Source organism: Anolis carolinensis, chromosome 2, assembly GCF_035594765.1.
Source record: "Anolis carolinensis isolate JA03-04 chromosome 2, rAnoCar3.1.pri, whole genome shotgun sequence".
NCBI classification, from domain to species: domain Eukaryota; kingdom Metazoa; phylum Chordata; class Lepidosauria; order Squamata; family Dactyloidae; genus Anolis; species Anolis carolinensis.
In genome coordinates, this window is record NC_085842.1 from 152,123,133 (window position 1) to 152,150,646 (window position 27,514).

Genomic DNA, 27,514 nt, shown 5'->3' on the forward strand with positions numbered 1-27,514 from the left:
GGGCTTCTGGAAGTCACAGTCCCAACAAAATCTGGAGACCCACATGATTCCCATTCATAATGTAGTATTTTTTTAAAAAAAGATAAGGCCCAGGGAAAGGCAACCTATTGTAATAGACATTGAGGACAGTGGTTGACTACCATTGATATGAGCCATCTTATAGCCATTATGTGTAATATAAATGGAGTGTGTAACCAGTGGCAAGCAGGACCTTAAATCTAGCTGTTTAAAAAAAAACACTTTCTCTTTTTTCTTTCAAGAAGTTATTATTCTTTCTCTCTCTTTGTTAAACTTTAGATTCTCATATAATCATTTCAGAAGGGATTCTTTAACCAGAGGATAGCAAGTTCGGTTTACTAGGCCTGTGTCTCAATGAGGCTGCACCTTATGCATTAGTAAAATGTACTTCACAAGATGCCAAGTATTCATGAACAATTGCTGAGCTAGAATTCGCTCCTTAATCATTTGTGTAGCACTTGTCCTTCTCTGTTAACCTGTTATTGCTTTAGCTGGGCACAGGGAAGATGAAAAATGCCTCTAGTTGCTATAGATGCTTCTGTAGAGTTACTCCTTCTTCAAATAGCTTGTTAATTACCCTCCAATCTGACTGCTATCATTTATCTATCATTTACTAGTACGTCTGCCTACTGGTTTTCAACAGTCTATCTCTGTCTCCATCCCACCTTAGAGACCTGTCAAAAAGGTTTTCTTCCATCTCGTTCTCTCTCACTTGGGCCCTGCTGGTAATTTGAAAAGAAAGCAAGTGTCATTGAGTCATAGCCACTTGAGGCTTGTCTTTAAATCAAGCCAAGTGCTTCTCCTGCAGCATGTGTGTGTGTGTGTGTGCATGCATGTGTCATCCTCTCACTTTTAATCAATAATTCAACCTGAAAGAAGGCATTTCCCCATTTAAGGCACCAGACTTGAAGGCATCTCACTGCCACAGCAACACTGCCTGACTTTAGGATCCCAGGAAGGAAGACAGTGTCATCTGGTGACAACTGTTAAAGAGAGTCTTATAAGGTGGCAGGACTAGACTACATGCTGTGAACTGTGCTTTCAAGCTTCCTCTCAGAGAAGCAGTCAGATAATTTCATTTTTAAAGAGAGAAATTCAGTTGTTCCTTAACTGAACTGATAATCCACTGTGCAGAACCAGAATGAGCTTGGTTAAGCCATTTTCCTAAAAGACACATATTCTTCTTAGGTTTTTCATCCAATGCTGAATGTTTCCATAAAAACAAGTTCATGGGCTTACAAATAATGGGCGCGATTTAGAAACCAGTGTCTATTTGTAATAGCCACAAGCCCTTTTTGTGCCAACAGCTCATAATCTGAAAGTGGTATGCAGTTTCTTCTTGCAAGCATTTCCTTTCCATTCAGGCCAGAGGTCTTACCTGCTCTGCTGATCTACTTGCAAAGATTTAGGAGCAGAAGATCGCATGTACTAAAGAAGTTTAAATACTATGCAGGGATGTCGTCAAATGATAATACAGGAGAGGGCTCAGGGGAGGGGTGCAGGTAGGCATCTCTCTTATCAGAGAGCCAAGGACAATTAAATTCATGGGTGCCAAGACCAGAATCACTTGTTCCAATGTAAAGCCCAGATTTTATTTATTTAGGCAATTTTTATCCCACCTTTCCCCACTCAAGGGCTCAAGGTGGCTAACAGCATTTATAAAATACACACAATACAAACATCACAATAATACATAATACATAATAAAACCAAATATTCGACAGTGCTGAAAAACGTTAAAACATCTGTATTAACATAAAACTAAAAATCCTAAAGCAAGGGTTCATAAAAGCCATCCGACTTTAACACCCTTGGACTGCTGATGGTCTAATTTCATGTACACAAAATAAAACATTTCACTTTAATTTACTTTTCCATTTTTCAGTTAGTTAATTAAGGATCTGTCAGAAATATGAATCAACCCTGAGCCATTCTCCTTAAAATGAATGGGCCCATTAAAATATCACCTGAATACCCAATATAATCCCTCATTCTCTGCCTGGATAACTCTGGAAAGCTCATGTTTTACAATGCTCAGCCTGCTTTCTGTAATTCAAGTCAAAAAGCAAAAAACCTCAAGAAGGTTTCTGTTCATTCCCCATAGCCAAGCAACAGATGCCTTTGTTCAGGTTCATCCTGAGTCCATCTGAAGTCCTTGCCCTTGTTTAGCTCTTTGCCCTCACTCTTTGCCCTATGCTCCCTTGAGGGCAATTGCACAGTCCCTGGCACCCAGCATGAATGGAGATTCTGTTATGTGTTTCCAAAATTTGCTCAGGGTTCATCTGACTGGCTTCCTGTTCCTCATTAAGCTCTGTCAGTACATCCCTCCCCTATGGAGCATAGCATCATATTTTCTCAGAGTTTCTCCACTTCTCTCCCTGACTTGTTTCCCCAATTAGTTGTATTGTTGTGGTCACTGAGATAGCAGTGGGGGGGGGGGGGCATCTGGATGAGGATCTGGATGAGCAGGTTCCTCGGCAGTAGTCGTGTTGGTTGGAGACCTAAGGAGCCAAAATCCAAAAGAGTATTATCATCATCATCATCATCATCATCATCATTTATATCCTGCCTTTAGCTCTGTGATTGAAACACAAAGCCCGGGGATGAACAAGGTGGTAACTTAGACCAAAAGTCACTGTGCTGAACATTTTAAGGGTCTTGTACCAGATACAATGTGAAGCCTAAACTCCTACTCTACCTCCTCTTCCCAATCTCCTTGCTTCTTTTGCTCTTATTATTTTCCTTCAGGTTAGTTGGACCTCTGGGGGAGCCTTTACTTCACAGCCCTCTATTCCAAAATCTATTATTAAACCCACATTTCACTTCATCTGGGGTTCCTAATCACAGCTTGGCTGCAGGTGGTCCCCATCATTGCCTTTTGTAGTCTTTGTTCACTTGGAAAACAAAATCACTGTGTGCTGCATGTTGGGGGGTTTTTTGAGACTGAGGTGATCACCTCATTGTGAATTTGTGACCAGAAACATGCAGACCAGTGGGTTGCCTTCTGCTTGCTGTAGCCATCACCAACCAGGAGGTAAAAAAATCTTTTGCTTTTCCCTTCTTTTGGGAAAAAGGGGATATACACTTTTTTTTCCTCCTGCTACTGCTCCAAGTCTTTCACAATTACAAACGAGCAGCTTTTCCTAACATACAAAATTAAAGGGGAAACACAGTGGTTACAATATTGCAACAATTAAATACAAAAACACTATAAACATTATGCCTAATAGACAAAATGTAAGGTTGGAATAAATTCACTCTTTCCTTTTTGAGGCCTTTCTTGTACCACCGATACACTCAAGTTATTTGAATTGTGCTGAAGCCCCTAAGGCCTGCCGCCTCTGTCCCTAGAAATCCAGTATTTCCTTGGGGTGGCATATGAATCAGCAATACTCATTTCCATAAATGCCAGTGGTTAAAAGAATGCAACATAATCTCTTAAGGTTTGTCAGTGACCTAATTTAACTACCATAGTCTAGTACAGTGTATGCATTGTATTAGACTATGTGTATGTCATTGTTATTGTGTGCCTTCAAATCATTCCCAACCTATGTTGACCCTTAGTAGAGCCTATTGCAGTGTTTTCTTGGCAAAATTCATTCCGAAGAAATTTGCCATTGTCTTCTTCTGAGGCTGATAGACTGTGACATCCACAAGTTTCACCAAGTGGGTTACATGGCTTAGTACTTATTCAAACCTTGCTCTCCAAAGTTGTAGACCAGTGCTCTATGCAAAAGATAGATCCCAGCAGCTCTGTGCCTTTTAACTTACATTATTCAAACATCTCCAGCCACCTTATATTTAAATAATTTTAGGATAAGGGTTAATCAGTAAAAATCAGTTTGAAATCTGTTTAAGCAAGATTAGCATAAAACTGTAGATAAAACAGCAAACAGCAAACTAGAACCAAGACTTAGGGTTCTTCTACACAGGCACTAAAATCCAATTTGAGGCTGGCTAGAGGTTGCGATGTTAACATGTACACTCTCAATGCACACTGCAACATGCATCCAACCAGAAACAGCATATTTTTTAAAAACTCACCAGAAATTGTGGATCAAGCACTAAAATCCAATTTGAATCTGGCTAGAGGTTGCGATGTTAACATGTACGCTCTCAATGCACATTGCAACATGCATCCAGCCAGAAACAGCATATTTTTAAAAAACTCACCAGAAATTGTGGATCAAGCACTAAAATCCAATTTGAATCTGGCTAGAGGTTGCGATGTTAACATGTACGCTCTCAATGCACACTGCAACATGCATCCAGCCAGAAACAGCATATTTTTAAAAAACTCACCAGAAATTGTGGATCAAGCCATAAAAACCACTGAAGCTAATTGCTGTATGGACAGAATAAATGGTTATGTAGAGCAGGAATCCAAGACTCAAATACAGAGTGATTGTGAAGATAGGGCTGCCACTGAAACAATTGGAGATAGAAACTGGATACATAACTCGACCGGAGGGTAACAAACACCTTTCCTGCCCCCACCCCAGAAACCACAGTGTTCCCATAGGAACACTCACTTTCCCTTTTTTACTTTGCCCTAAATTGCTTTAGCACCAATTCTAATTAGAAAGGCTGCTTCTTTTCTGCACATATAGGGGAAAATATCCTTGGCTTAGATCGATCCGCACTCAGTGGATATTTGTGACCACCATCCCAGTTTGGAACTGGTTCTTGGAGTGCCTGTGCAAGCACCCTGCAGAAAAACAGTTCTCTTTAATCTATGTTGTGACCTGGATTAAATGGCTATGTCATCCAGACACTAATACCTGGATAAATAGCTTACTGAAATGAGACAAGAGTTGGCACTGACCATGTCGCTGTGGAGATGATATGCCATAAATACCACAGTTAAGAAAGTCCTCAGACAACAGGATCAGAAGAAAGAAAACCATCATTCAGGGACATGTGGAGTGGTACAAGTTAGATAAAGATGTTAGGTTCACCAAGTGGTCAGCCACCAACTGCAAGCAGTATAGTGTAGTTAGGCAAACCCAAGGCAACAACTTCTTCAAAGCTTTAGTAAGAAACAATTTCCTCAGGTCTTCTTTTTTTAGAGCCGGCTACAGCTTCATTGGTTCTTTGGGTCACCTGGCAACATGGTGAAAAAGCTGATGTTTGTAATGCTGTCTAGAAGATAATTCAGAGGAGTGCGAGTCAGTTTTCAAATTTGTTGTTGAATGCTTTTATGGCCGGAATCACTGGATTGCTATACATTTTTCAGGCTGTATGGCCATGTTTCAGTAACATGGACAAATGCTACTGGAACATGGCCATCCAGCCCAAAAAACTCACAGCAATCCAGTTTTCAAATTGTTTAGCAGATCTGCTACTTCAGTGATGCTTCAGGTGAAATATGTCATCATGGCCATCAGAACTCCAGGCCAAGATAACAAGTTCTGTACTCTTCCTGAAACTGGTGCCCTCTAGATATTTGAAGCAAAACTCCCCAAAGCTCCAGACACCCAGGGCATGTGTCAAAAAAATATCTAGAGAGTGCCATTTTGAGGAAAGTTAACTTGGGGTCAAGCTACACATGATGCTCAGTTATATGAAATATTTTTCTTGATTTTCTTTTGAGGCTTTTTTCTACCCAAAGCAGTGATGGGAAGCTTTAATTAAAAGTTTGCCTGGAGCAGAAGGCACCCCTTTGTGGGTAAAGTTTCACACCCAGTTCTGCATTACTGCAACCCTTGAAAAGCAGAAAGTCTATAAGCAAAAGAAATATTACATGTTTCAAGAGCCCATGGTTTGTCCTCTTTGGCCTTTGATCATTCAGCTCAGACAATGATAGTAGCTCTGAGTGACTTGTTTGCTCCTGGCGGAGAGGAGTTTGTCTTCATGTTTTATCTGTTTTTTATTTGTGGTAGTCCAGCATAATAATATGCCATTCCAGATGAAAAGTGGTGGCTTTATTGTAAAGAACAAATGGTGAACTAATGCAGTTTGGCTCACCAACATCTGAAAAGAAAAACAGCAGATGTATAAAACGAAAGACTCAGACACTGTAGGGACTTCTACGCTTCTTTGCTGCTGTTAAGATTAAAATCCTTTTAAGCAATTGCACTAAGTGGCATCATTAGTATTGTAGAACTGCACACAAATCACTTGACTTTGTCGATTTTGCCATTGTCAGTGCTGGAGTTATTTTTGCCACTTTTCCTGACTACCATTATGAATTAGAAAATGGCAGATTGGATTAGAAAGTGCTACCAGAAATTGGGTAATTAGGAGATGTAGGTGTGACCTGACATATGCACGCACACATGTTGCTGAAATATACATTATATATACAGTGCTTAGAACTATATTGAACTCATTTGCTTTGAAATGAAGGTAATGGAAATAACCTTGATTAGACTCGAAAAGATTTTAAAGATGTCATATGGTTACCACTTAAACCTTCAGCCAAGCCATTAATATACTAATTAAATATAATGGTAGAGCCAAGCTACACTCTGCCTAATGCTACTAGGTACAGGAATATTATTAGTTAATTGAAACCCTGAACAAATCCTTCGATGTACAAGGGTGTGGGGGAGCACAAATGGCTGAGCAACCAAAAATTAGTTCTAACCAGCAATATTATAATACAAATGCCTCTGAATACATACAAAGATATTTTTCCATTTTTACCAGAAAATGAAAAATTGCTCCAATCCAGAATTGAAGAGTGGGATTGATAACACAGTTGGCATTCTGCCCATGTGCCGAAGTCCCGTCCAGCTTAGACAATTTCTGAAAAGTATTTATTTTCCTTAATAAAACCCAAGACAGACCACACAACAAGTGAAGAACCAGGTTTTTAAAAGTTATGATTCTCTTTCTTCCTGCTGTCTCCTTTATTTCCTGCAGCAAGCCCCTTCATAATCCAACTCTCTCACAGAAAGAAAGAAAGAAAGAAAGAAAGAAAGAAAGAAAGAAAGAAAGAAAGAAAGAAAGAAAGATAAAACACCCTCCTTCTCCCTGGTATGGTGAAAGGGCTGGTATTGGAAGTAGGGCTGGGGTATCTGGAAGAGCTGAGCCATACAGATGGAAAGCAATAAAAAGACATTTTGAACTCACCCCAGCCTTCTCCTAGCCAGCCATGCAGCTTCCACTGGCTCTTAAAAATTGTAGTTGAAATGAAGTAACAGGAATTAGTTGACCGAGAGGTACTTAAAAAGGATATATTCTTGCTAGAGTAAGGGGTGTTACTGCTGACTTGCAGGAGGAAGATAATGGTGGAAGATGGAAGGAGAAGTCAGAAACTTTGTGTATCAAGATGGAAAGGAACTAGAACACAATACAGAGAAGCACCAGGACAGACTGAAAATGGTGCCACCTCTTTTACCCCAGACTCAGCTTGCAGTATATCCATAAGGGAAAGACATAAGTCCATCTCTGTCATTCAGATCTAGGGAGCAGTCCAGTCCTCTAAATTCAACTCCAATTTTTTCTTGTAGCTTAATATAGCTGCTATAACTTCACTGACCTCCTCAAGTATTCCCACTTGCCAAGATCAAAGGATTTTTTGCCCCTAGCCAATTGTTGAAAGCACCATGTAATTCTGAAAACAAAAGTAACCTGCAATTCACATTTAATTGACGCATTTTCTCCACAACAGTGTCCTATAAATAGTTGCAAAGACCAGGCTCAGAGCCATGCAGAAGGCAATTTCCCTTTGCCACCTCCCTCCAGCTTTTGTGTATTTATAAGTTGTATAATATAATACAATGCACTGGTCAATTATGGAGCAATTTTTTCTAAAAATAGCTTGTTCCTCTTCCTAGGATTTTGATGTTTACCGAGGAAATACAGCGTCAAAATTGTTTCCAATAGATATCTACAGATAACACTGACACAGTTTTTGTTCCTGAGTTATAAATGTCATTTCCTAATTGGTTCTATTGTAAAAACATGGAAAAGGTTTATGAAACTGCAAAAACTTTATTTTTGCAGGACATCTTGCAACACATTTAGCAAGTTTTCAATGAATATCTGATAGAGTCTCAACCAATTCAACCTTGTTTGTGGCAGCTACAAAATGAAGTTTCTAGAATACACTAACAACTACAGTAGAGTCTCACTTATCCAACATAAACAGGCCAATAGAATGTTGGATAAGCGAATATGTTGGATAATAAGGAGAGATTAAAGAAAAGCCTATTAAACATCAAATTTGGTTATGATTTTACAAATTAAGCACCAAAACATCATGTTATACAACAAATTTGACAAAAAAAAGTAGTTCAATACGCAGTAATGCTATGTAATAATTACTGTATTTATGAATTTAGTACCAAAATATCACGGTGTATTGAAAACATTGACTACAAAAATGCGTTGGATAATCCAGAACGTTGGATAAGCAAGTGTTGGATAAGTGAGACTCTACTGTACTTTTAAAGTACGTACCACACAATTATTTTCCTTAATAAACAAGAAATGGCATTTTCAAACCAGGAAAACAACATTTTTCAAATTTTGTTAGATAGTGTAATTGTCTGCCATGGTCTGGTATCAAAAATCACCTTGATTCTGGCATCTACAACTGCCATACTGAGGCATTAGAACTACAGGTATTCCATGCAGGGCGTTCCAGGGCTGGTACTTTGACCCTTCCACCAGGAACATAGCCAGAAAAAATGGGGGGGGGGGGTTGAAACCTTTTTTTAGCATATCATGAAGAGTAGTTCCATAACGCAAAATAATTTAGAAATCAGGCTCCATCGATAAACTTCAGTGGACACGCAAGACAGATAAACCTCAGTGGACACTCATGGGGATTTGGTTAATCAGTTAAAATTTATGAGTAAACCAGGGTTTTTTTAATCAAACATGAAAAATTCGGGGGGGGGGAGTTGAACCCCTAACCCGCCCCCCCGCCCCCCTTGGCTACAGCCCTCCATCTATACAACAGCCCTCATGCTGCTGACACCAGGATCACTTTCATAGCTGTAGACTTTCTTACAAGCACTTGGGGCAACAACAATATGAGCGGTGGACCACTTTTGCCAGATCTTGTCAGGAGGGCTCCCTCAGCTTAGTGTGAACTTGAGCCCCTTGGCCCATTCTAGGGTTCATGCTTAATGGATGACTAGCATGTGGACACTTGAGCCTTCGATTACCAGATACTCCTGAATCTGTCAACAGCTTTTGACAGTATTAGCCATGATCTCCTTCAAGACTGACTAGGTGTAGTGGGAACTGATGGTGTTGGATTCCTACCTTGTGGTTTTATTTTATTATGCATTTTATTTTACTTGTTTATGTAAACTGCCTCAGTCAGCTTTTTGGAGCGGTGGGCTATAAACATAAAATATAACATCATATAGTTTATATCATGTTCTTTGATGATGTTTGGGCATAACTGGTTATTTAGATTCTAGAATGCTACAAGAAAGGTGAGACATTTGACAAATTTATTTATTTATTTATTTATTTACTGTATTTATATACTGCTTTTCTCACCCCTGGTGGGACTCAAAGCAGTTTAATGGACTTCTTCCTTACCATTTTTGTGTTTCTTCTTTTTGAGTAGCAGATGAATCCCTTTTCTGCTTTCTCAGAAGTAAATCCAGAAAGTTCAAGATGGCTTAATTATATGATTTACATTTGTTTCTTAGTTTTTTTGTAATACTTCAGCAAATGCTACCTTTCCTTGTAAACTAATGTTCTCAAAAAGTCCCTATTACATAGGTCTTTGATTGTTCTTCACTGCTTAGGCCAGCTATAGTTAAAAGAGAACTCTTAGTGTTCTGAAGTCTGAAAGTAGATCTGTTGGAATCACAGACGCCTTAAAGGGCCAGACTTAAAAGTGTCTTCAAAACAGAGTTTATTGAAACAAAAGGAAAAGGACGCAGGGATATTTAAATGCAGTTCCACTGGTCAAAAACTCAAAAACCCAAACCAGACCTGGTTCAAAAGAGTAAACAGAAATGTAATCCAGATCAACTGGATGCAAAAAAGCAACAAGTCAAACAAAGTGCTCTAAGGCAAAACAAAAAGGCACAGTACACAAATGGTTAAACAGAGGAAGTTGCAAGAAGAGAAGCTTCATCAGCTGAAGTCCAAGGTCGAAGCACGAAGAATCCAAAGCAGTGTTGCTCCAATGTCTGCACAAGCAGCATCTCCAGCCAAACCGGTTCAGGTCCAAACTGCAGATCCGAACATGAAATAGGCAGCAGCAAGACTACAAGAAACTTTCCCAATACCGAGCACACAAACACACATCAACACCTTGCCTTCTGCAAAGACCCCTCACCCCTGAACCCACTTTTATCTAAAAACCATCATCAGAGGATGAACTGACCACCGCCCCACTGTCAGAACCCTGGCTGCTGGGCACCAAAAACCATATACGGAGGCCAATCTCTATCTAATATCTTTATTAAGGAAATATATAAAAGCAACAAAAACAAGTGAAGAATATAGTTCAGAAGCAGAACTTTCAAATGAGGTCAAATATAGTCCAAAAATGTATTGTCCAATAAATGATATTAGAGTTCAAAGTTTTAATCCACTTGACCGAAACACACACTTTGCCAAGCAATAGTGTGGGGAAATGTCAGAGTCTTAGAGTCCAATGAAGCTTGATAGCAAGGCTGGGAATAAACTTGATTCTTGGCTAGGTCCGTGACTGGAAACAAGGCAAAACATGAAACGGGGAGCAGGGTCCGTGGTTAAACAGCAAGGCTAGGCATGGGCTTGAAGCTTGATCCGGGAAGCAAGGAACTGGGGTTACGAAGTCCACACACGATCTCACTCCTGAAGCTGATCAATTGACTCCGCAAAGAATCTCTCGCGCCAAACATCTATATTGGGTCTCGTTTTCCCGCCAACAAATCTCTTTCCCTAGAGAACAAGAAGCGAAAACCAACTCTGTCCAGATGCAAGACTCCTTAGAATTTCCCAAGGGAAGCAGTCCTAATCAGCTTGTTGTTTGGCAGCGATCCGTGAACTCCTCCGTTGGGCCTCTCTAACTCCTCTGTCTCTAGAATAAAATTCTTTCCTGGGAAACGGAGGGGAGTCCTGCCCAAGGCCTGTTTTGCTGAATTCTTGAGGGCAAACGTCAACATCCGGCAGGTGAAGAGACTCCGGCTCTTGTTGCACCGGCGAAAACCCCATGTTTTCATCTTCATCTGCCACAATAGTACTAGGAACAGGACTACAAGGCCCATGAGGCATCACACCCACCACCATCCCCCACAGCTGCTCCCAGCTCTTCACGTGAATTCCTTTGACTCTCCCTCCAATTCCTCCATCTCCTGTCAAGACTTAGATCTCCCCAAGAATCTGGGGGTCCGATTGCCAGTCTTCACTCCCAGAGAACCCCATAAAGGTACCACTTGTTGTTGGTACCTCACAAATAGCTTGCACTTCTCTTATCTTAGTCCAATCCATGGTGTCTCCTTCTTCTCCTTCACTCATTGACCCATCATCCCCAGAAAATCCCTCAAACGACTCCTCATCTGTAGGTGCTGTAAGTATGTCCTGGATCCTCTTTCTCTTCTGCTCATCATCAGATTCCTGCTCCCGAGTAACCCTTTTCCCCCCTTCTGATGCCCATACTACTGTTTGCAACATCATCATCATCCCCAGAGAATCCCTCAAACGACTCCTCATCTGTAGATGCTGTAAGTATGTCCCGGATCCTCTTTCTCTGCTGCTCTTCATCAGATTCCTGCTCCTGAGTAACCCTTTTTTCCCTTCTGGCACCCATACTACTGTTTGTAACGTTACTCACAGGCTCTACTACAACAAGATCACTGTGTAACTTTTGAAGTCTTCTGCCATAGTTACATCCTTGATGATATGACCCCAAAAACCATGATGAATATGACTATTAAAATTTGCGGTAAAACTTGGAATGGATTCTGCCCCACCATCACGGAAGTCACCAGCTGGCCTTTGAAGAAACTCTGTTATGTTCCCTGAAAGCCAGACTTCTCATGCGTTCTTGTTTATAGTGACGTTGAAATATGCCCAAGGTACATGCAATTTCAAAATCAGATTATAGTAGGAATATCCAACATTCCACGTTGACCGCCATGTGTTTTGTGATTGATCCTGCAATATGGAGAGCTGCCCTTTAGAGCTGCTAAAATGAGAATAAGCGAAACGTGAAGAGCAGACAGCCTTAATGAGCCAATCATCTCGGTGGAGCTAATGAGGCTGAGGGGTCTGTGCAAACAATATCAGAAGCCAGACCTCTTTCCTCTCAGACTCATGATGCAACCTGCTCAGGCATACTACATGCATACATGTGTGCGTACACATGGATCCCCTTTGGCGATTTAGCATGGTAAGACGAGGCTTTGGACATCTTGTCTGGAAATTGAAGACTGCTGCTGAGAAAGCTAGGGCAGCAGAATTAGTTATGATGGGCATAAATTGAATTTTAATAGAGATGTAGATGGCACTCAGCCAGCTTGCTCAGGCAATAATTAAAAGTTAACGGGTTTAGAAACATATTAATCCTTTGGGGGAAAGAGAAGGCTGCCTTTGATTGCAGGGGAGGTCTCTTTTCTATATGGGGCAGCATGCCTTGGCATTGCCACTCCACTGGGCTTCCTGTTTGAGAAACACATCTTGATGACTGGGAGGGATGTGAAAGAAATCAGACACTGCTGTGTTACACATTTGTTATCCGGATAAAGGGTCGAGGATATAAGATGTCTCATAAGCAGTTGTAAGAACACTTGTAGTGTTGGATTCACTGGAACTTGTTAATGTGATGCAGAAGGTGAAGAAGAAGGTGTTTTTTAATTTGAGTTAATGTGGAAGTCAGCCTACTCCTTTCACTCAGGTTACAGAAGTGATAATTTCTAATGTCATTCTTAATGTAAGTTGTGAAAACACTTTTAACTCAGATTGAGCTTCCATTAGCTCATCTTGTGCACCTCTGTAAATGCAGATGTATCTTTCCTTTATTATCCTATAGGAACTTATCTTACTAACAGTGCAATCATATATGGGTTTTAGTGAAGCTTTAATTTCCAGATATAAGCATATCCTCAATGCATACTTTTCAAACACAAAATGCCATACAATTACAGATGCAGATCAGTCCCTAAATGCCTTCCATTGGGTTTCACTTCACCAGAGCCCCATGGCTTTGTCGGATAGAATTTAACACTTGTGTGAGATAGAATGCTAGCTGTCATATGAGAAGCCACTTATGCAAATTCTACCCTCCTGTGTGGCCATAGTCAAATTCTGCTCTTGCTATGTGACCTTGGATTGTTTTCAAAGGTGTCAGTGAGATGAAAAAATAGTATCCAGGGCATTACAGAGAGCATAAACTGCCTGGCAAGAAAGAAAGGAATGGAAGCTGTGATGGGAAGCAAAGGAAATCATACAAGAACATGATAGAAAGGAAACTGTTTTTAGAAGTTAGAACATGGGAACACAGGTTGTTCGTATGTCCCTTCAAGTCAACTCCAGTTTATGGCAACCCTGTCAAAAGGTTTTCTTGTCAAAAAAATTATTCTCAGAAATTATGCCCTTGCCTTCCTCTTAGGCTAAGAGACTTGAACTTGCCCAGTACCCTGTTTTCCCTAAAATAAGACCTGCCCTGAGAATAAGACTTATCGTGATTTTTCAGCATATATAAGCCCTATTTAAAAAATAAGCCCTAAATATAGTTCATTTTAAAAGTCAATTTAGAAAAATAAGACTGCCCCTGAAAATTTTTGCAACTTTTGGAGCAAAAATTAATATAAGACCCTGTCTTATTTTAGGGAAAACAGGGTATGTTTCTATGGCATATCAGGTATTGAAACCCTTGTTCTCCTGAAGCCCTAATCCAATAATTTAACAAGAAGGATAATGTTTATTTATAATGCCTTCCCAGCAAAGGGCATCACATCAAACATATTCAGCCAAAGACAATAAAATATAGCACTATAAAATGCCATACCAGTACTCAAACTGCTACACTACACTGGCCCTCTCATTGGGGAATGCAGGTAATATAACTCATGTCCAGAATCCCTCTTGTTATATGTACAGAGTATCACTTACACTTTTGATATTGTTCTGTTTTTTTATTCTTAGATGCCTTGGGTTCTTTGGATGGAAAGGTTTGGTATAAATATACTAGAATGATTGGAGTAAAACAAATGCTCAGATTTTTGAACATTTGTTAGCGTCATAATCTTCCTTGTTCCAGTTATGCTCCATTGGCTGCAGTAGCAATAGCTGTATCAAAATCCTTGAGCACTTGGTACACCTCTCCTATCTGATTGTGAAGTATCTGAGAGAGTGCCAAGTGTGCATGAGTTGGTATTGTACACCAAGCCACACGGCACACCAGATTAAAGATTGGTACTTCTTTGCAGCCACATATTCCCCAAAGAATTTCTTGCAAGATGGAAGAACGTGACCTGCAATCCAACATGTTAGCCTCTCCTTTTCATCATCTGAGCCGCGCAGGTCCTGCTGTTTCCTCACGTCCTAGCATTTTGCAATTCTTGCATTTATGAGGCACTTTATGCAAATAAAGAGACTCACTAGGGGGATTGTTTTAAAAAAGTGGAGTAGGGGGTTATAGGATATTTTTAACCATTTTAAGGGGAGAGAGAAGCAATAATTGCACAAGTCAAAAGTGTTTAGTGCTTCCCTTCTTTTGATTGTTTGGTGCTTGACAAAATTGCGCTGTAGTTGTCCCTTAGCAAAAGCGCATTGCAATTAGCAGTGAATGGTGCTGCCAACGGCGAGATTCTTTTCACCTTGCACATGCGTCAAACAAATGTAATTGCATTATAGATTTTCTTGGGCTAGTGGTGAGATGGGATGGGGGAGGACGTAAGTTGTTGAAGCTGTGGTCGTATAATGGCTGAACCTAAGTAAGGACTTTTCTTCTGTATGTCTTTTAGTATCACCTGTTGTGTGCTTGGTGACTTGCTAAAGACACTTGCAATGTCAAAATGCGATCTAGATCAGACATGAGCAAACTTTGGCCTTCCAGGTGTTTCAGACTTCATCTCCCAGAAATCCCAGCCAACTTACCAGGAATTGTGGGAGCTGAAGTCCAAAATATCTGGAATACTGAAGTTTGCCTATGCCTTATCTAGAGACTACTAAACTGGGCTGCGCTTGGTTGTCCTGATTTGTAGATGGGTGATAGCTGGAGAACAAGACCACAAACCTTGCAGCTCTGACTAGGTTTCCAGAATGTCACATGGCCAAAGGCATTGCTCTCTCTGTGTACCCATCCACACAGAATCTAAAACACCAGATTTCCTGAATTAAAGGGGGGGTGGCTACATGACACTAGTGGTAAATCTGCACTGATTCGCTGCAATGGATGAAAAACATGGGATAAAAGATCCCTTTTTATCCCGATTTAGACCAGAAAATGTGCATATTTGCATCACTGTATATTCCTGCACTCACGAAGAACACATGATTTCTTTTCCTCCTCCCGTGGAGACTGCTTCAGCACATATGCATTTTTGTAAAAGCCCGAAACAACTGATCAGCTGATTGGGCTGTGAAACAGACACACAGCTGATTTCAATGAAGTACAAATGGAGAGCCATTAGAACTCTCTGAAACTCTTTATTTTAAACTTTATAATATTAAACACAGCTTGAATAAACAATTGGGGGAAGAGAGAAATCCAGCAGAAGATTTTTTATTTATTTATTTATTTATTTACAGCATTTATATTCCGCCCTTCTCACCCCGAAGGGGACTCAGGGCGGATCACATTACACATATAGGCAAACATTCAATGCCTTTTTAACATAGAACAAAGACAAACAAACATAGGCTTCGAGTGGGCCTCAAACTCATGACCTCCTGGTCAGAGTGATTCATTGCAGTGATTGATTGCAGCTGCTCTCCAGCCTGCGCCACAGCCCGAGCTGTTATGTGCTGAATCTCATATGTGCACATGCAAATCTGCTTGTATTTGTAAAAAGATATACACTGGATGTCCCCTCTTCGCCCTCCATCTTGTTCCGATACAGAGGAAGCCTGTGAGGACAGCAGGGGAAGAAATCCAGGGGCCCACAGATCGTGTGGGGACATGTTCTCAGGTCCCAGGTTTTTTGGGCCTCCCTTCAAAACCCATATTTTTGTGCTGTCTGGAAACGCCCTGCGTGTGTCCTTTTTGCCTCTCTTTGATGACAGCTTGGAGCAGGGTCAGAAGTTGCTCATTTGCCATAATACTCCCCATGTGTTGGCCTAGAGCATGTATTTTCAGGGATGAGCAAAACCCATCCAGCATGTCCAGAAATATTGTCTTCAGGAAAAAAAAAATCACTTGAGTGCCGTGACTGCTTTGGTTAAATAGAGTGGACTAACCTGAAAATGAAACAGAAACTGAAGATTTGGCTATTTCAAAGAGCATCATTTTCTCAGCCTCCTCCATTCTCACAATATCTAATCACTATCCCATTTTTAAAAGCATCTCTTCCCACCTTTCCGGGTCCTATTTGGGTTTACTATTTGAATACTGCATGCAAGAGTACCAGTAGTAAGCTGCTCTTTCTTTTCAACCTTGATGCTGCATTTCCTTGGTGTGAATAGGGATAGCAGGCTGAAACCTTTAGATTTTGCTTGTATCTTTGGATTTCCACTAAACTTGGGGAGAACACAGTGCTTTGCTAGCAACCCTTTTTCAAAGCCGGTGCCCAGCTTATTACAGTAATAGGTGCAAAAGTCCCACATGTTGTAAGCACAGCTATCCCCATACAGTAAAATCCATGGATAAGTGAAGATGATGTGCAGCATCTTTAGTTTTAAGTCTTCAAGTGAATGTGCTTGTATTTCAGGATTCATCCCTAGACACCTAGCTTGAATGAAGTGTGTCATACCACAAGTACTTATTAAGATAAAAATGCAAAATGTCTGTAATGGATCCCACCATGCCTTCCTCTTCACTCAGCAATGATTTTCCAATTCTTTTCTGCCTTAAAGGCAAAAATACTATTTCTTCCCCACTCCCTTGATTGGCAATGCAGAGAAATACCTCTAGTTACCTGTAGTTTCCATATAGAATCAAGGCTTGAAAAAAGTAAGGAAACCATCAGCTTAAAAAGGAAATAAATGAAGTATTTCCATGCAACTCAGAAAAGCAGAAAACACATCATCTATTCCAGCCAAAGATTTGATGGTGCTGATAAGGGAAAAGCTACTATTATTGGAAAATGAAGTTGAACTCTAGGTAAAATACACATTGCTGTACATAGTCCAGGTAGCCAAAAATAAAAGGAAGTTTGGGATATGCAAGAAGGCTTGCTGGAAGTCATAAGCAATGATAGATAAAAAAAGGTTCATTGAGTTTGCATTTTGTGAAAATATACCAAATTCATATTTCCTGAACCTGTATACAAATCAGATCACACTTGTACATCAATATGTTTACATAGTGAAATTAAAGCATGGATATAATTTTAATGTACAAAATAATACAGAAAAATACAAACAAAATATTTTTTTAGAAAACTAGTCAGCAGAAATGCATGAGCTTGGAAAGATATGTGCAAGTATTTGCACGTCTTGAGATTAACACTGTTTAAAATACTATAGTATGCATTATTCTAAAATGAAATTGCCTTTATGAGACTCATTCAAAATTGCAGCTTTTCCCAGAGCTACTGTATGAATGCTGTTGTGGTTCATACGCACCCATCTGCCATTTTCAGTACACATTACAGATCAGTCAAATCCCAGCTTCCTCATAACATAACACTGATATGGTCACCTTGAGACAACCATAGCTTCTCCGCATACCCTACTTCATAAATTAGTCCCAGAATAGAAATAAATCAAAATGATCTTGCAAAAAACAATGGTCAATATCTTTAGTTCCAGAAAATAAATGCAATACAATTAAGTAAGCTATAACTGGGGGAAAACGTCATAAATACATGTATTCAAACAGCTTTTGACCATGTCTCAGGCTTTAATCCTATACTGATTTACCTAGGACCTACCCTGCTAAACACTGTGGTGTGGGATCTCTCTCAGTGTTGACCTCTCCCAATGTTGACATCTCCAAGTTATTGGGATTTTTTCCTATGAAATTGTGTCCTGGTATACACAGAGGATTACTCAAAAGATAAGAGTTATGCTAAATCTCAAAAACAAACACCAAAAGTGAAGGGAGGAGAAAAAAATCAAATTGGGAGTATTTTTCTACAATACTCAATCCTGTTTTAGGGAAATAGGGAGGTACAAGGAGTCTGTATGTCTGTGACTACCTTGTGCATAGTCCTAGGGCAGTGGTTCTTAACATGCGGGTCCCTAGGTGTTTTGCCCTACAACTCCCAGAAATCCCAACCAGTTTACCAGCTCTCAGGATTTCTAGGAGTTGAAGGCCAAAACACCTGGGGACTCACAGGTTGAGAACCACTGCCCTAGGAGATCTCCTCCAAGAAATTCCCTCTTAAATTAAATGGCAAGGGCTACCCCTCGTTTTTACAAAGTGTTTATGTTCTGTTTGCTTAACTCAAAAAGCAGTTTCTCTTCCTAAGCTAGGGAAGTCTACAGCAGTTTGTTTTATTTTTCTGAGCCAACTTGAAGGGCAAGACTCTGCTGCTTTCTCTACTCTTCTCCCTGTTGAGTTAATTGAGCACAAACTACGTTTGCACTTTGCACTTTGAGCAATTGAACAGAGCTGAGAGAAAGTGGAAACTGAGAGGAAGAGAGAGAAGCCAAGATATTTTACTAGCAGCAAAGAAAGTGGGACTGTGGCTGACGCTGTCCCTTCAAAGTTGGAACAGTTGAAGTGCATGTGTATGGGGAAAAGGGAAACTCTGAAGAGATGTTTGTAATTGAATAAACCCAAATATTAAAACATTGCAATCTAAACCGGCACAGAGTACATTGTAGCTACTTGGCCATTTGATAGATATACGTTTGGATGTGGCTTGAGATGTATTGATAATTTAAACCAGAGAAGATATATGCCTCCTCCTTTTCAGGAGTCTAAACAGTGTTGGAGGAAGCATGCATCTCTATGCTTAGGGGGCAAGAGAGGTAGCAGCTAAAGATACAGAAATCATAATCAAGCAGATGTTTAGAAAAGGATCAAAGAGTATTAAATTGCAGGCACAAGTCCATTGGCTAACTGGTGTTTTCCAAGAGTAGGCATTTATCAGAACATACATTAGTGGGTAAAAATCATAGCTGTTTTCAATTCATCAAGGAATAAATTGTGAAAAAGGATGGTACTCATGTCATAAATAAAAAAACTTGAAATGTGTTATCTCAGTAGTTCATGTGGACCTGCTTGACATGCAGCTCCTCAGAAATCTTTCTGTGGATTGTGTTCCTTTGCTTTGCCCCTACAAGATTTGGTCAAAATCCATTCAGTGTGTCAATCATGTGCCTCAAAGAAATTTGCTACAGTGGTAATTTGTACCAGTGATGCCACCATAGCATTGGACTGATCACAAACCACTGGGCATTCTGATTGTTTTTCGAGAATGCCATGATCTGTTTCGACTGAGTAATTTTAAATGTGACAACCTGAAAATGCTTATTTGGATTCCATGTACTGTAAATACATTGTTCTTCACAGCAACTACAAACACAAGCAGCATCCTTCTAAGAATATATGAACTTCAGAATAACATGTGAACCCATGACCTCCCACCAAATACAGCACTGAATTTTCTTCCCATTCATTCTTGCAGTTTTCTTTGACATCATTTAGAGAAGAGATATATAGAATTACCTGCTAAATTTGAACTAGTAATCATTGAAAACTTATTTTTGCTTTTTGCCCAAATTCCTCAGGTTTTTACTGGCATGAAATTCTCCAGTTGTAGACTGAGATATAGATGAAATTTGGCAGCAACTCTAATGCAGACTGATTTAGGAGTTTATGTCAATTATCTGCGCATGGGGTGCAGGGAGCTCTCAAAAATCTTTTATATCCTGTCTCCACCCAGATCTACGATTAACTAGGTAATATGATATATATTGACTAAGCTGGAGTATATAATCCAAAAATGATTACTTCACAGGGAGAAAGCCTGCATATATGAATTGCAGTGGCTGCTAATATGCTTCACATTTAAACAGAACAAGAAAGAAAAGTGCACAGTGATGAGCGATATTATTGTGGAAGGATTACTCTTGGATAGGGCTTCTTAAACATTTCAACACCCACTTTCAGCCCAAGAAATGTTTACATGACCCTGGGTATATAGGTATATAAAATCAAACATTTATTGGTAACAAATCAGCATTTGCAAGGCTTGCTAAAAATGCTCATTTCCCTTTTATGAAGTACAGCTAAAGCATCTTCTGCAGAGTGCACTGCGAACACTTCACAAGAGATTTGAGTAAATATTTAGGGACTTTGTCAGGCGGCTGGCACAGTGGCACTGTTCTTAATGGCAAGGCATGTAGGTGGTCATTTCATTTCACTTCATTTTGCTTTGCTTTGCCAACCAGCAAAATGAGGCGAGGCAAAACGACCACCTCCATGCCTCGCCTTTAAGAACAGCGCTGCTGGCGGCTGCTGCTGCCCATCCAATAAAATCCTAAAACAGCCATTAGGTGATGTTCAGAATGTTTTAATATTGCCATTTTTTGGTGACTCCAACATTCTATGAAGGGAACTCCATTTGGGGCCGGGATCCACAGTTTAAGAAGCAGTGCTCTAGGATTGTGATTCAGCAAGCCATACCTTAGCAGCTCCATGAGATTCGTTAATTTTTCTTTTGATTTTGTTATGTCTTTCAAATAAACTAGTTGGGGGGAAAGAATCAAAAGCCCAGATAAATACATTTCTTTCCTCTTGACAGAAGAATTCTGGAAGCATTCAGAAGGAAGGAATTTTAATGGGGTACTAAATTTTTCTCAGATGCCCCCTAAATCACACAATGAAATGCTATATAGTTTCTTAGGGTTGCCAGCCAACTTGAGGCACTTTTTGTTGGTTCATGTTTTGACTCAAATTCTAGAAAAGACTTGTGTGGTTTTTCCTCCTATCTCCTCTTTCTCAAGCCCAGTTGCACTTTTAGCTGTAAAGTTCTAGAAAACAGATTGCTTGGAAACTGGGCTTTGATACCAGATCTACCCAAAGACCTGCCTTTGTCCCTCTAGATGGGAGTTTCTCCAAAACTGAAAACAACAACCTTCCAAGATGATGATGACAAGAAGAACTTTTTTTTTACATTCCTGCTTTTTACCAAGGCTGGAACTCAAGGTGCATTGTGTATTTAAAAGATTAGAATTTAAAATATACAAAAGAAACAGTAAAAGTAAGTTCTTAAATTATATTAAAACAAGCCCTTTTTAGAAAGGCTTTATAAAGTTAAACAATATACTTAAAAACAATACAGCTCTTACCCCACTTTCCTTTAAAGCAGATGATCGGAGCACATTTTGAGAACCGCTACTTTAAAGCCTTCAGTTGCAAAAGTCTGTCTCAAAAGAAGTATTTGCCTGCCAATGGAAGTGGAGCAAAATTATTGAGCCTTCATAGAGAAGGAGTTCTAAAGTCTGGGGCCAGCAAATCTTGCATCATTAGGGTGATGGGACTGAGAGAAAGGCTTTTCCTATGGATCTCAGGCCTCCCATTCACACTACAGAATTATAGCCGTTTGACACCACTTTAGCTGCCATAGCTCCATCCTATAGACTCCTTGGATTTATAGTTTCTTGTGGCAACAGAGATTTCTGAAAGGGCCAGTACATATGTCACAAAATTACAAATCCAGAACACAAAAGCATTTAACCTTAGCAGTTAGTGTGATTTCAAACTCATGTAATTCTGCAGTGTAGATACTGCTATGGCCTGAACAGTCTTATACAAGGAAATACCATCTATCAGATAGCCAAGATCTATGCTATATTTGTCATCCAAAGATCTACTGGGATATAGGAAGCAAGTTTGTAAAAACAATTTATGTGACATACGACCTCATCACAATGGCAAAATGACCCGTCTTATGACAGTTTCACCTCAGTTCAGGGACAGAGCCCGCCAGATCCCATCAAACTACTTAGATCTACTACCTACACAGCTCCGTCCCTGAACTGAGGTGAAACTGTTGTAAGAGGGAGCAGCGAGAACACGGGAAGCTTTCCGTGTTCTCTTTGAGAAGAATGGAGGGGGGAGGGGGAGAGAGAGAGAGAGCCGGATGGCAATGCTTCCCCTGTGGGATGAGGTAAGCAACAATGCGAGCAATTCGGGGTGTGGGACGACAGGTTTCCCATACTGCGCGTTGGATTCACCACAATCCATAGACTATTAATTCCTTATTCTTCAGCTCAGATTTGTCACCACTTGGTTTTCCTCCTGCAACTATCCTGTGCTCTATAAGTCTTTCTCTGAATCTATTTATTTTTATTAACTGGATCCAGTTCTTCCAACCTGACCATGTCCACTCTAGAGAAAGCTGGTTAGGTTGGAATTTTTGTTCTCATAGTTTTGGAAAAGTACAGTTTCTCTAATACTTGTTGTATGGAAAGGAGGATCCTTAGATGATGCCCAGCAGCTTATAAATCATATTTATCTCTGCCTTCTCAAACCACCATGAGTCATTTGGCATTTCCTATTATCACTGGAGTGTCTGTAGTGAAGCTATCTACAGTAATAGGCTAATTTGCTACTCCTGCTTGAGGAGCCAACCCCACATTGGCTCTTATAAATACATACATATACATATTTATTTATTTATTTGGAAACTTATTTGGAACATAAGCCTGCTACCCTGGAGTCTTATACTGAATATTCACATGAGATCATCAGCCTTTCTTCTCCATCCTTTGAATCCATCTCTCCTTCTTTGTGCTGCTTTAGTTGCCACTTGTTGTTAAAACTCCATTAACTCAACAGGTGGTTGTATCTCTATTGTAGTAGAAGCTATTCTCACCTACAGTTTTCTTTCCCCCTCAAAGCGCATAGTAGTCCTTGGGAGCAAAAGCTACTTGGTAATATTGTTAACCCATGTTTCACCAACTCCACTCTTTTAATAAACTAAATGTTTTATTATGTGTATTTTTGGTATTTTTACAATATTTATGTGTTTTAATTATTCTGCAACCTGCCTCGAGCCACAAGGAGAGGGGGGTAAGAATTATTATTATTATTATTATTATCTCTTACCCACATCATGATAATTTACTGGCAAATTTAACTTGTGAAGGGCCCACTTACCTTATAAGCATTCTGTTTGTTTTCCTTGGTGTGTCTACTTCCTTATGTTATTGCTCACCCACACAATTTGGAGGGTTAACAATATAGTGGAACACAGAAGAACTGGGAGAAATGGCATAGTCCATGGAAGGAAGGAAAACTAAAACTGTGAGCAATGATAGTTGTGCCTCCATGTCGCCTGTAACATGTCTTCTGCACAGAACCATAACATCGCCAGCAGTTTTAGCAAGCGACCAGACATTTCCATTTGCTGTGCCAGATCTGTGGGAAATGTAGTATGGTTTCATAGTGCATGGTCCATGACGTATAGTTAATGTGTCTGTACAATACCTAACAATCTCAAATCACCAATCCCACTATGCTGACACAGCAGCAAAACAGAAGGGCATGGAGCAAATGTCGTTCAACCAGTGATTCTCATCAGACTTTGAAGATTGCTAGGCAGCTTCTAATTGCTATTGTCCAGTTTCCCTGGATCATTTGCCCTTGTTATTCAATCACGTGGGCTCTGGCACATTTCATGAGTAGTGGGTATTGTCTATACACCAGGTGTGTTCTTAAAAGCAGCAAAATAAAGGTAGAAGCATGAAACATCTCTAAGTTCATTAATGCAGCATGCAGTCCAGCAACCCCTGTGTGAAGCCACACGTTACTCATTATGTCATTCGAAGGCTAATAAGTCGGCTTCTTCTCTTTTTTTTCTTCTTCTTTCAAGACAGGAGCTTGTCTTCCAACATTTGTGTTGTTTCCATAGCAACCCCTTTTTTCTTCTTCCCTTTGCAAAGTGGCTCCTGGACTACAAGGGAAGAAGTGAGACCAGGCTGGGGAGGATGTCAGAAGTGTTTTGGCTGGGAGCACAGCTTTTGTGTAACCAGGCCTTTTATTCAGGGAAGGCTTTGTGTCTATAGGATTTCTCCACCACTACCCCCAGTTCCTAGCCAAGTCTCATCTCTGGCATTTTATATATACACATGCCCAGGGTGTCCCGAAACTGCATACGTCCTTAACAACTTAAAATGCAGGAAATTTCTTTTTGGCAATTTTTGCAAAAAACCATGTACAGTGTTCCCTCACTTATCGCAGGTGTTATGTTCCAGGACCAGTGAAAATCCGTGAAGTAGGGATACTATATTTGTGTTGTTTACAATCTCACTGGCAAGTAGCGTCTCTGTCCCCTCCTCACCTTTCAAGTACGTGCATGCGCGCTCCCGCCGCTGTCGCTGATTTGTGAGGTGAAAACAAAGCTGCTTCAGCTTCCTTTTCTTTCCCTTCAGCGTCTCCTTCCTTCCTTCCTTCCTTCCTTAGGCTTCTCCTTAGGAAGGAAGTAGAAAGAGGGAGGGAGGGAAGGAGGGAGGGAGGGAAGGAGGGAGGGAGGGAAGAAGCGAAGACAGAGGCAGGGGAACATGGCACTACCACCTTCTCCCGCTGCCATTTGGGCTCCTTCTCCGCCCCACCGTCCGCTCCCGATTGAGACCACCGCCACTGTAAATCATATTTTTTTTATGATTTATAATATTATTTTAGTGTTCATTCAAAAACCGCAAAACAGCGAATCCACAAAAATTGAACCGCAAACACTGTACACTCTTAACAGGATTAAAGACTCTCACCATAGAGAAAGGTGCAAAATTACAAGAGGAACTTTAAATGAAGTTTATAATTTTATTCTTTGCCATTCAAGCAGTGCATTGCTGCACAGGGACAACAATTTGAAATTACATAAAATTGTAATTTCAGGTGAAACTTATAGAACTGATTAAATCATTATAACTTTTTTTCAATATGAAATCACCATAGCTACTATTAGCTGTGAAAGTGTATGTGCATTTTGGGGGCATGAGGGGGGTGTGCATATGTCTGTTCATCTATCTATCTATGTTGTGGGGTTTTAACAAGCAGGCTTGCTGAGATTTGTCAAGGTTAGGACCCAAAAGAGAAGGCTTTGATCTAATTTTGTATCCCACCTGGTGTGTTTGGCTGAGCCATCCTCTGTGAAGCACTCAACGTCTGCTTACTGTTTCTCCTGCCTGACGCAGAGGAGGCGTATCTCTCGGAGGTCAGTAGGAGATGGTGGAGATTATCCAATCTAAGCCAGAATGAGACAAACACTTTGCTTCAGAGTCTTGGCTTCCTTCTCATCAAAGCCTGTGATTTCTTCAAGGTCAGGGGAGTTTAAGCCCCCTCCTCCCCCCTCCCTGTCTGAACGATCTCTCCTGGTACTCTTTGCATCCTCATTTATGCTAACCCCTCCACACATTGCACGCACTTTCCCCCCTTCTTCCAATATACGCTTCCCTAGGCTAATATAATTTTTCAAGCTTTAATCTCTCCAATGCATAGGTCTCTGGTGGGCTTGCAGAGTTCTTTTCTCCTGTGAGGAATCATCTGATGCAAATCAGGCAGTTTTGATGCCTTTAATGAAATCCTCCCGATCCAAAAAAGTTTCTCTAGCGATTTGAGCATATTTACTTCTTGCACGAGGACTTTAATATGCAGATTGGTTGGGGCTGGTAATTTACCACATGAGATTGTCCTATTAGGGGTCTGGCACTTGAAATTGGAGGTAGATATTAATACGGCTTTATGGGCTTAGGCATCGGGGCGGTTGGGTAGGTAAAGAAGTATTAAAAGTGCATCTGCCTCTTCCAGAATGTTCCCTCCTTGCCTCCAGGTTGGCTCCACATCACATCTGGTTCGAGAATCCAGCAGTCACCTAGAGGATTTCCCATTCCTCCCTGAGAGCTTCTGTCAGAGGCAAACTTAATTAGGTCTTTGACTCACATATTAGCTTCGGCAGACATGCAGCTTACCCAGGAAAATAGAAATCCTTACATGAATAATTCTTCCCAAATGCTCTGGCTGGAGTTTGTAAAGAAGCTGCCACTGCCACTCGGGCCCAGAGCCTTCTGCCTTTTTTTCCCCCTTTAAAAGAACGCTGCTTTCCATTACAATGTGGAATTATCTGCCGACTCCCACCTCCTGCAAGCATGAGGCTCAGAGTGCATTTGGTGCTCTTAAAGGGGAGCTTTCAAAAAGAAAAAGGCACAGTGCTGTTCCCACCAAAAGTATTATGCCTGTTATGAATTCAGAGTAGCCAAATATTTTAGAGCAAGCTTGTATGTATATAACAGCTAACTTCTTGGTGTATACAATGAAAGGGATAAAGCTAATCATAAGCAGAGATGGTACAATGCAAACTGTATGCAGTGATCCCTCCATGTTTGCTGGGTTTAGGGACCCAGCACCCTGTGAAATGAAAATAATAATAATAAAATAATAAAACTTTATTTATATACCACCCTATCACCTCAAGGGACTCAGGGCGGTTTCCAACATAGCAAGGAAACCATACAACAACTTTAAACCATACAACAGCAAAACATAATACAATAATGAGCATAAGTATACTAAACATACAAATCAATCAATTAATCACAGGCTCAAGAACTAATAACAAAATACTCCATGAATATATTTTTTTGCCAGAGAGGACACCGCTCTAAGAATTTCTGTCTTCCGTCATGAGTCTATGGGCAACTTCTATTGGAAAATGGCCAAAGAATTGCACTTGAGGAGCTCGAGATTTCTAGAGAGATGTTCTCATTAGAAACCTCTAGGTATTCCACTATGGCCAAAGGTCATTGATTATAGCCACACTGAAGTAGCTGGAGATTCCTAGAGAAAACATTTTAATCAAATCCATAAATAATCAAATCCAGAAAAGTCAAAATGGCAGGGACCACTGTGTATTTTAATGCATATCTGTGTGCATGTGTACACATGTACATTTTCCATTCTTTTCTGACATATGTCGTGCATGTTTTGAACATGTCAGTCATAATCCTGTAGACATTTTTCTTATAATTTGAATTTTAACAATTTCATGCTCTCTAAACAGTTTTGTAATGCATTTTAATAATCCACAGTGTATCTGAGCTTAGTGGTATGAAGGAGAAAATACAGCTACTGTATCATCACTAATGGGAAATGGAGACAATATGAAACATTTTTAAAGCCCAGTTTAGGAGAGATGCCCTAGTGTTAAAATTAGTATATTTCTTTGCAAAGCCAGCATGGCAGCATTGTGGGAATTGGAAATGTTAATTCATTTTGTTTCAGCCCTATTGATGCCAAACTAGTCTTGCTTTTCCTTCTCCCTTCCATTCCGTGCTTCCTAATTTCCATGAGAATTGGGGTATATAGCTTCCTTAATTTCTACAGCACCTTGACAGAGAGTTCCACAATCTCATAGAAGTCACTGAGTAGGTTCCTTCCTGGATCCACACCAGACATATTTGTAATGGTGGTGGAACTGAGAAAATGTACATAAATTATATGTGATGTGATCTTTATGCTCCTTGCAGTTCATAC

The 27,514-nt window shown here is 40.2% G+C and overlaps 1 protein-coding gene and 1 long non-coding RNA gene across 8 annotated transcripts in view; one reads left to right on the top strand and one right to left on the bottom strand.

The window, feature by feature from the left end:
• sdk2 (sidekick cell adhesion molecule 2) overlaps positions 1-27,514 on the top strand; it is a 412,574-nt gene that overhangs the window by 236,125 nt on the left and 148,935 nt on the right. The gene's annotated exons all lie outside the window — the stretch shown is intronic.
• LOC103277782 (uncharacterized) lies at positions 1,575-26,107 on the bottom strand. Its single transcript, XR_010002986.1, has 3 exons — positions 25,954-26,107; positions 25,108-25,229; positions 1,575-2,519 (listed from the first exon to the last, which is right to left on the bottom strand). It is a non-coding gene; the product is annotated as an uncharacterized LOC103277782 (long non-coding RNA).